Below are 10,694 nucleotides of genomic sequence, written 5' to 3' on the forward strand. Positions count from 1 at the left end.
GTAAGGAGGAGAAGTCGTATCCATAGGTTCCTCCCTATCCATTTCCTCCTTCCTATCTTTAACCCTCAAGACCTGGAGTTCCCGTACCGCTTTACTTAGGTTCTCCATGTTTTTCTTCAGTTGGGTATTTTCCTGTCTGCCCACCTTCATTTCCCTCCTCAATTTTGCGTTTTCACGTCTCAATGTCTCCAACTCGTAATTATCCGAGCTAGCTTCGCCCCCCGACCCCATTCTTTCACTTAGATAGGTGGCCGCTGCCTTGATTGTGACTGCCACCGTGTTCAATTGGCCCTGTATCGGCCCCTGGATCTTTTTGGAGGTGGACGTGGCCTTATCCAAACTGGCCACTTGTTCCACAATCCTACTTAGCAGGTCCTCCATTGGAGCGTATTTCAGTTTCTCAAGGAGCTCGAACTCCTTCTTTCTGTTTGCAGATAGATCAGGAGGAATCATCGGGTCCCTGAGGTCTTGGATCTTTTGCTCTTCTTCTCGGCGTAATCTTTCGGCCATCTTGGCCTTTTTTAAAGTCCATTCGCCCGTGGTTATTGGTCGCCCCCTGCCCCTTTTAGAGGACTCAGCGTACACCAACTTGTCATTTTCTTCATCCAGAATTACCGATGTGTCGGACATCGCGGAACTCGTGGACGAGTCTCTGTCGTTCCTCTGGTGTTCAGATCCTCCTCGGCCCTCCTGCGTGGCGAATTTGTCTAAGTCATTCAGCTTCTCCAAGAAGCTGTCGTACTTGTCAGGTTCGCTCGACTTCCCGCCAGTCTTAGTTTTATTGGCTTTAGTCCTTTCCCTGCTCCTGCTGGATCTTCCGTCATCCGACGGTGCGAGGGGCTTCGCGAAACTGTGCTCCTTTCTCTGACCTACTTGTGAGGAGGAGGACTCCTGCTGGGCCATCTTCCATGATTTCGGGCCAATCCTGGTTTTCCCTGAAAGGCCGGTCCCTGAATCTCCTCCGTTCGAGGGGAGAGCGAGGGTGCGACCTTTGTCGCACTCATTCTCCTGCACCATCTCGACATCTATTTCGATGTCATTATTTGTACCCTCGCGGCCCTTGGGCCCCTGAGCGATAGCCCTTTCGACATCCAGGCTCGCTCGCAACCCAGATGTCAGCCCGTCGCTCGTTGACGACGTGGGGGGGGGGGGACACTACCCTCCTTCACACGCCGGTCCCTGGGTGTCCGGTCACCCTGGGACGGTAAAGTTTTGTCTTTATTGGTGTGCATTGTCATTCTTGTTTTTAGTTTGGTTTAATTTCGGAGTTTTCCTTCTCCTAGGCTGGTTGGCTTCCTAGCCTCACGAGCCCAGCCTGCCCGAGCTCGGGTATCCCCGGGTTCGCCAAACCCGTGTCGAGAACGCCCACAGGAATCTCCGGCGGCCGCCCCCAACCCCTGGGAGCACCGCCCGCCGATCGACGCCAAACCGGAGAAGTCCGACCATCCCCCCCACGGGCTAAGCAAGAGAACCGGCCGAGCAAGCTCGATCCCGGTCTCCCGCCGCCCAAGAGGACAGGGGTACATGGACCCCCCAGCAGACGCCACCGACGGGCTGCCATACGCACCGCCGGCCCTCGTTGCCGGCGGCAGGGACACCACCGGCCCTGACCCGGACACGTCCGGGCGGCCCGGTGTGCCCTTCCTCCCGGGGTTGCCCGGCCCCGACCTCGAATCATTTCCAAGCGGCCCGGGCAACCCCCGGTGGGCCCGCAATCCCACGACCTGCCGGAGCACCGGCGTGCAATGGTCGTGAGATTGTCCCCCATCCTGCCGGAGCACCGGCGTGCAATGGATGGAGGAAGGCCCACCCCGCCCCGATTGCCGGTGGAAGCATAACAAGCCCCTAACGGTCCCGACCGACCGGGCGTTTGTAGTCAGGGTCGCCATCCCCTACCGGCTGTTGGAGTCTGGGTGGCCGAAGCCAGACCCAGACTCCTAAGCAGGGCAGCCGGTCCCTCGGTCTTCTGTCAGGGTTTTCCTTCCCTTAAGACGGTTGGGAGAGCAAGCTCTTCCCTCACGGCACCGTCCGGTCCGAGCAAACTTTTTATAGAGGGCGCCTCCCTCGCGAGTCCCTGAAGGAACTCCCCGGCCTCCGCCAGTCCAAAGACTGACGAAGGTTACGGTACTGGTGTGCTCCGGACCCTGGGTGCGCAAGACCCGTATCGGGGGGGCTCCTAGGGGCCCCTAAGGGCCCCCGGTGACCCCCCCGACCCGTGGGGGGTGACTGTCGACCTGACTGTCCTGACAGTCGACCTTTTTTTTTCATGGTGGAAATCTTCAACCACTGGGACGCAATCGGGTTAGGTTGTAACCGGACGGGGCTAAGTGACGGCTCAGAATCGCGAAATAAGTTGATCTACTGTCCGGTCGCCACTCGGTTTAACCAATAATCTACCGAGAAGGTATGGTATGTATATCTCGTTAGAACGATAATTCAGGATTAACCATTTCTTTATGTTTCAGGTTCCCGTCTTCGATGGATCGCCGCTGGACAACGATGGACCACCAACGATGTGACTCTGGATTGCCGATGGACAACGGTGGATCACCAACGCTGGATATGGACCGCCGCTGGACCAGGACTCGCCGAGCTCGAAGGATCAGGTAAGTATCAGGTAAGTACGCACTAATTTGAAATACTTTTGTTTCAGATAAATCAATGATCATTTATTCATTGATTAATTTACAAACACTTTTCTGTTTCAGAGTGGCCTTACAATCCCGATGACCATTACTGTTGGTTGACTCTACAAGATTTTGATTCGCGCGCTAAGTTATTATGCGCCGATGGTATCCGCGGCTAAGTGCCCGATTGTTCTCGGAGGGTATCTCGGATACGTGTTTACGCGTGTACCTCCGTCGAGCGACTGCCTCGAGTCCTCGCGCTCGCTCGGCTTCGCCGGTTCGCTCTCGCCTTCCCCCACCACGGCTCGCGCTCGACTTTCTCCGACCCTGCGTCCGCATTCCTACGTGTTTGTGCACGCACTGGTCGTTTTTGCTCGCATTCCTCTTTGTTTACATCGCTCGTGGAAATTTCCGCTCGCCGTTGTTTGCTCGCTATTGAATACATAGAATTTCGCACTCGGAATATTCTCGACGCTTTACAAATCATGATTTTGAATCGCTGTCGCGTTGCAATACTTAAGCTATTATAATTTCGATGTTAACTATCTCCTGACTCTCGGTCGTTACCTCCGGAGTCGTAATTTCGTTTATTTCTCGATGCGCCTTCGTATGCCGGTTCCCGTGGGAGCTCTCATGCGATATCCGTTTGCAAATTCCGCGCCCGATCCCCGGTCTCGGATTTTCCAGGCCCGGTACTTGTCGTCGACGGGAAAGGTATCGGGGTGTTCGTCGGACTCCCTAGAACGTGAATCCGTCGTCACTTCCTGGAGAAGTGGTCGGGATCGCGATTTCGCGAACCCGGGTTCGGACTTTAACGCCGTCCTCATGGGATGGTTATGGGGACCCCCCTCGATCGCCTCGCGGGGTTTCGCCTCGCGGAAGTTGCCGGCTCGCGTTTTCGCGGGCCCTGGTGCTGGGCTTGACGCCGACCCGTTCGTCATGTGAATTGGCGCCTCCTTGACGCGCCGATGTGCCGACTTCTCGCGGAAGTCGCTGGGTTCGCAATCTACGGACCTGGTGGCCCTTTTCGTCCGCGGGTCGTTTAGAACGATGACGATGCAATTCCTATGCTCGCCTGAATCATTAATTACCGGCCTCGATGCTCGGTTCGCGTGTTTGCGGACCATTCTCTTATCGCGCGTTCGCGGTCATGCTATCTCCCCCGTGGGTCGTCGGATCACCCGTGTGATCTGCTATATGGTCACCCTGAGACTACTCGGTCTCACGAAACGTAATCTTATACGAGCACGGCTCGCAACTTATCCTAATATATTTATTTCCCCGTATATTTTATTATATAATATTACCCGTCACCAATTATCAATTATATATGTATATATCTTTATTATGCAAAGAAACCACTTAATTCTACGTATGACCGCGGTGTGATCATCCATTACGGACTCGTTACATTATACGGGAAGTTTATCTCGCGGTCGGTATCTCCGCCGGCCGGTCGTTACCTCCGGTCTCCTGTCCAGCGGCACTTCTCTCGGGTCCGCTGTTCGGGCTGCCCGGGCGCTCGTTCTCCGTCTCGTTTCCGCCATGACCCGTAGGTCATCAATAGTATTCGCGCTCGGGTGTGTGGTCGGCACCTGTGGCTGCGCGGGTGGGTACGGCTGCAAGGTTAGGTTAGGTTGTGACCGAACATTTGATCTTGGATAGGTAAGACTTACTTGTGATTAAATAATTATGGTCGCCACTGTGTTTTATACGATCACACAGAACGTAATTAGCTCTTAATCGCATTGACGAGAGACTTCCTTCCTTCCTTCCTTCCTTCCTTCCTTCCAGTTAGATTATCTTCAGGCTGCGTGGCTCTTTACGTTTTTAGGCACGATGTCGTCTGACAAGGGCACGCACTCGCACTCGGTTTGCGTTTCAGATATTGGAATTATCGGATAGGAAATGTAAATGAAATTTAGATTTGTATTGATTTAACAATAACAAAAATATATATTTGACTTCGGCACAAAGTACACGAAAAGTAAGATAAGTTATCCCTTCGACAATTAACGGCTGTTAACCGGGTACAATCCCGAACTGTATATAGCTCTCGCTTAACAAGTACGCTTTCGGAATACAAGTACGCGATTCGCGAAACTAATCTTTCCTTTTTACGTATCGCAAGATAATAACGTTAACACGGTTCTCCGCAGAAAGACCAACGATGTGACTTCCTCAAAGATTTATCCAGGAAAGACCTCGAGCGGTTGCTCGGGCTAGCTTTTATACTCTCGGTGGGCTGGCGTTCCCAACCATGGGTTCACAATCAATCACAGATCGGCTGTGAAGCTTGCATTCGCTTTCTCTCTCTATCATGTAGTCGACTGGTCTGAACATGCTCAACGGAAATTTCCTTTCGACGTAAACAAGTATATCAAATTACATAGCCGGCTAAAAGCTTGCGGCTACATCAAATAATCAGAATTTAATTAAATTTACCAAGAGACATGCGACTACATGTTATTTATGACTCATCTTACTTTGAACAAATATATGAAATAACAAAATGATGAATCCCGCATAATTAATCCTTAATGCAATTTCCTGTCCATTTTTCAATATACGCATGTTCATGCACTCAATACAATAAGTACGGTTGTCCCTGCTCATTACAGTAATATCTAGACCCGTATGTACATTCATTCATGCATACATCAATTAATTTCTCTTTTTATTTTCAGGTTTATCGCATCGGCTGTAGGACTCTCCAGGATTCACCAGGTAAGTATCGGTAAGTATAGGTAAGTGTACTGACCGTAAATAATACGTTAATAACGCAAACTAATCGCCTTTCCCTTTTTCAGGAAATTTAGGTAAAATATTATAAAATGCATAAAGCATTAGCTAAATGCATTGAATGCATTTAACATATCATATAATAAACGAATCCATCGTTTTATTTAAGTGAACACGCTTAATTAGAAATATTACGTAACTGACCTATGTCAATGAAATCTTCATACGCTTATATTTATGCAATTCTGACTTCAGGAATGTATTTCTTATCTTCTTACAATGTCTTTTATGCAATCACATACGCATAATTATCGATAATTAATTAATTCGCAAAATTTATGAAAATCTATAATAATGACTCGATTTGAATAAATGATAGTTCGTTGGATTCCTTTTATTACCAAGAACTTAAATCTATTGTTAAAATATAATAATTGCGTGAATTACGGATCTTGACCTTGAAATGTAATTTAAATAGCATAGGAAGGCTTCTTTCATCCTTCTGAACGTGAATCTATCGTGATATTATGAAAATATTCGATATTTAATACTTTTACTAAAATTAGTGAAAATCCGTAATTTTGAGAAAATCCAAGTTTTTTCCTCATGGGTGACTTTAGTTAGTCCCTCTGAACATGAATATATAATAAAAACATTAAAAAGTTAATTAATACGAGTTTTGACCCCAAATGGTTATTTCTTGAAATATTGTGAAAATTGAATAAGTCACCTCAGATTCTCTTTCCATATGTTTCTACGAACACGTATATATCGTTGAATCATCATAATTAGGCTTATCTTCAATTTTCACCACTTTTGGTAAAATCCTTAAATAATGAGAAAATTTATAATTAAACTACATGGGTCGCTTCTAGGGATCAATAGGAATCGTTTAAGACGATTTGCAACTCAATTGGTCGCTAATTGGCAAAGTACACCTGAACAGGTGAAAACTCGTAACAATGTGAAATATCAAAATTAAACTATATGGGCAGTCTCTCTAGGACTAGACAAAGCATTTAAGCCCTTAAAAATCAAAATCGCATTACAAATGGCGAAGCTACCTCCAAGAGGTGAAATCTTAAAATAAAGTAAAAAATCGCAAACAAACTATATAAACAGTCTCCTTAGGACCTAACAAAACATTTAAGATCTATTTTAATGAAATCGCATCATTATTGGCAAAGTAGGCCTAAAAGTGTCAAAAGTTAAACTATGACGATTTCTTTCAAATAAACTACATAAGCTTGTTCTTTGAGACAATACGAAAGTGTCCATGCCCTTCTTTTACCATATTCGTCCAAAATAAAGATCTTTATTCAAATGTGTCAATTTTATAAATATCGATCTAAAATCGATAACTGACATATATTCGGTGTCTGGCAATTACAAGTAACTAAGATCCGTCGTCAAATGTGTGAATCTATCATTCTTTCTATAAATCAGCTGATCGCACTTACCCTGGTAAAATTTCCGGGCAGACACGGACAGAAACGGATAGAAATTCTATCCGTATCTAACTGTAAGCTGTCTGTTCTGTCTGCAGTAAATATTTGCGGATACCAATCCCATCTGTTTCTAACCGTACAACTGTTGTAACATAGAAAAATGTGATGAGATCCTATCCGCTTCTTTCCGCATCCTATCCGAGACAACATTTTCAACTGTAAGTGTCTGCAATTACGTGTTACGACTCTAACTGTTTCTGTCCGCATCCTATCAGAGGCAAATCTTAACTGCGTCTATCTGCAATTACGTGTTACAATTCTAACTGATTTTGTCCGCATACTGTCCGAGGAAAATATTAACTGCGTCTATCTGCAATTACGTGTTACAATTCTAACTGATTTTGTCCGCATACTGTCCGAGGGAAATCTTAACTGCGTCTGTCTGCAATTTCGTGTTACACCTCTAACTGTTTCTGCTCGCATCCTATCCGAGGCAAATATTAACTGCGTCTATCTGCAATTACGTGTTACAATTCTAACTGATTTTGTCCGCATACTGTCCGAGGGAAATCTTAACTGCGTCTGTCTGCAATTTCGTGTTACACCTCTAACTGTTTCTGTCCGCATCCTATCCGAGGCAAATATTAACTGCGTCTATCTGCAATTACGTGTTACAATTCTAACTGATTTTGTCCGCATACTGTCCGAGGGAAATCTTAATTGCGTCTGTCTGCAATTTCGTGTTACACCTCTAACTGTTTCTGTCCGCATCCTATCCGAGGCAAATCTTAACTGCGTCTATCTGCAATTACGTGTTACAATTCTAACTGATTTTGTCCGCATACTGTCCGAGGGAAATCTTAACTGCGTCTGTCTGCAATTTCGTGTTACACCTTTAACTGTTTCTGCCCGCATCCTATCCGAGGCAAATATTAACTGCGTTTATCTGCAATTACGTGTTACAATTCTAACTGATTTTGTCCGCATACTGTCCGAGGGAAATCTTAACTGTGTCTGTCTGCAATTTCGTGTTACACCTCTAACTGTTTCTGTCCGCATCCTATCCGAGGAAAATATTAACTGCGTCTATCTGCAATTACGTGTTACAATTCTAACTGATTTTGTCCGCATACTGTCCGAGGGAAATCTTAATTGCGTCTGTCTGCAATTTCGTGTTACACCTCTAACTGTTTCTGTCCGCATCCTATCCGAGGCAAATCTTAACTGCGTCTATCTGCAATTACGTGTTACAATTCTAACTGATTTTGTCCGCATACTGTCCGAGGGAAATCTTAACTGCGTCTGTCTGCAATTTCGTGTTACACCTTTAACTGTTTCTGCCCGCATCCTATCCGAGGCAAATATTAACTGCGTTTATCTGCAATTACGTGTTACAATTCTAACTGATTTTGTCCGCATACTGTCCGAGGGAAATCTTAACTGTGTCTGTCTGCAATTTCGTGTTACACCTCTAACTGTTTCTGTCCGCATCCTATCCGAGGAAAATATTAACTGCGTCTATCTGCAATTACGTGTTACAATTCTAACTGATTTTGTCCGCATACTGTCCGAGGGAAATCTTAACTGCGTTTGTCTGCAATTTCGTGTTACACCTCTAACTGTTTCTGTCCGCATCCTATCCGAGGCAAATCTTAACTGCGTCTATCTGCAATTACGTGTTACAATTCTAACTGATTTTGTCCGCATACTGTCCGAGGGAAATCTTAACTGCGTCTGTCTGCAATTTCGTGTTACACCTCTAACTGTTTCTGCCCGCATCCTATCCGAGGCAAATATTAACTGCGTCTATCTGCAATTACGTGTTACAATTCTAACTGATTTTGTCCGCATAATGTCCGAGGGAAATGTTAACTGAGTCTGTCTGCAATTTCGTGTTACAACTCTAACTGGTTTTGCCCGCATCCTATCCGAGGAAAATCTGAACTGCGTCTACCTGCAATTACGTGTTACAATTCTAACTGTTTCTGTCCGCATACCATCCGAGGGAAATCTTAACTGCGTCTACCCGCAATTACGTGTTACAACTCTGTTTCGGTCCGCATTTTATCGAGGCAAATGTCAACTGCGTCTATCTGTAATTACGTACAAGTATTCTAACTGCTTCTGTCCCCGCAGTTTTATGCGTAAGATACTTAAAACAGAATTGAAGTAGCTATAACACTTCACTATAGTTTTAAACCACGTTGTGCAAAAAGTTCATATATTTTTAACATATGTTATTGTTACATGTATATGTGAGCACAACTGTTTTTAAAATCGAAGTGTGATAATAAGGTGGGACATTTCCCATTGTATATCATTAACATCCGGGTTTAGATACTTTTATGAAAAATCATTTTATTTATTTAAAAATGGTAAATACGTTTTGTAAATAAAGTATAGTCAAGCATATAAAGTCAGTCGGTCGGGTAAATTTTATATTTATTTCATTATATACAACTATATAATATTACTTAGAGCTTTACTTTGAGTAGAGATAAAATTTGTGCCCTACGGCCGTCACATGTAAAATATCTGAGGGATACAGCATACATACGTACCCTCTGCGTGCGTAACAAACATCATTTTTTTTTTACATCACATATCGGAATGGTAATCGTATTTTCGCTGTAACCATGTACCCTGAAAATGTGAGGTACATTAAATGCATTCTCCGTTATCATTTTACGGATTTCGAAATAACATTCATCACCGATCAGAAGTACGGCCGTTATTTCGGCGCACTCGTCAGTGTTGATTTGCACGGCAGAATCATTTGTCTTTTTATTTGGTCTATAGATGCTGCTGTGATAGTAATCACCTTTGCAAATACACCGTTCGTATCGATTTCCATTGGCGGTTCGTCGACCAGTGCCCAAGAGGACTGTTTCTCCAACAGTAATTGTGCCTGTATGCTTATGTGCGGCGAATAAATTGTTGCAATATTGCCTACAAACTTCCGATTTGCCTCCACTATTTGTTCGCCACTTCCACAAATTTTTCTGCAGATATTTTGTGCAAACTTGTGCTTCTACGCCCTTTGGCCCACTCACTTGTTGCTTTAGGTGGAAGTTCGTACTTTCAAAACTAAATGTTGAAGTTGCCCATAATAGACCACACATTCTCACAGATTGTACTATATGCAACAATCCGTGGATATTAAACGTTACGCACTCTTCACTATATAAAATTTCAAAATCTGCGACGAATCGAAGAAGATCGATTTCGCATTGTTTTAATTCTTCGTCGGTGACATTATCCTGAAGAAGTCGAAATAGGGCACTAACCAACAGAGCGAGATGTTCATGGACGTCATTTCGTATTATGCCATAGTAGCAAGGTAAACAATAAAATAATGTCCAAGAAAGCCACTCAGAAGCTTTCCATTTACACCTTTCAGTCAGAGGTCTTGGTAGACGCTGAATTTTTTTGATCGGCTTAATGCTAATTAAACGGGCATTCAATTCTGTTCGTTGAAGTTTGTTGAGATAAATTGGTGAACCTTGATTATAACTACTTTCTGCTATTTGTTTCTGGACTCCTAGCAATGTTCCGTGCATGAAGTCGTACGAAAATCCCCACACTGCATTGAATTCCGGTAGTTTAAATATAATGGAGTCCCCTTTTACACCCCTGATGATTTTACTGAGTAATTGAGCGTCTGCTATGTCTTTCAAATGGCTTTCGTGGCTTCGAAGTTCAACGTCTTCACGGAATAAATATCGCACGGTTCCGCGCAAATATGTGCCATTCGCGTAACACCAGGAACAACCTTGGTAGCCATTGTACTGCAGCCGATTTTGTACAACAGGCCGTGCCACCGAGTCGACCGCACAACACAACGGTGCAAATTTGAATATTCTTTGCCTTTCTCCAT

The sequence above is a fragment of the Temnothorax nylanderi genome, unplaced genomic scaffold (genome assembly GCF_030848795.1).
Source record: "Temnothorax nylanderi isolate EJ_2023f unplaced genomic scaffold, tnyl_v1.0 TNYL_tig0515_pilon, whole genome shotgun sequence".
NCBI classification, from domain to species: Eukaryota; Metazoa; Arthropoda; class Insecta; order Hymenoptera; family Formicidae; genus Temnothorax; species Temnothorax nylanderi.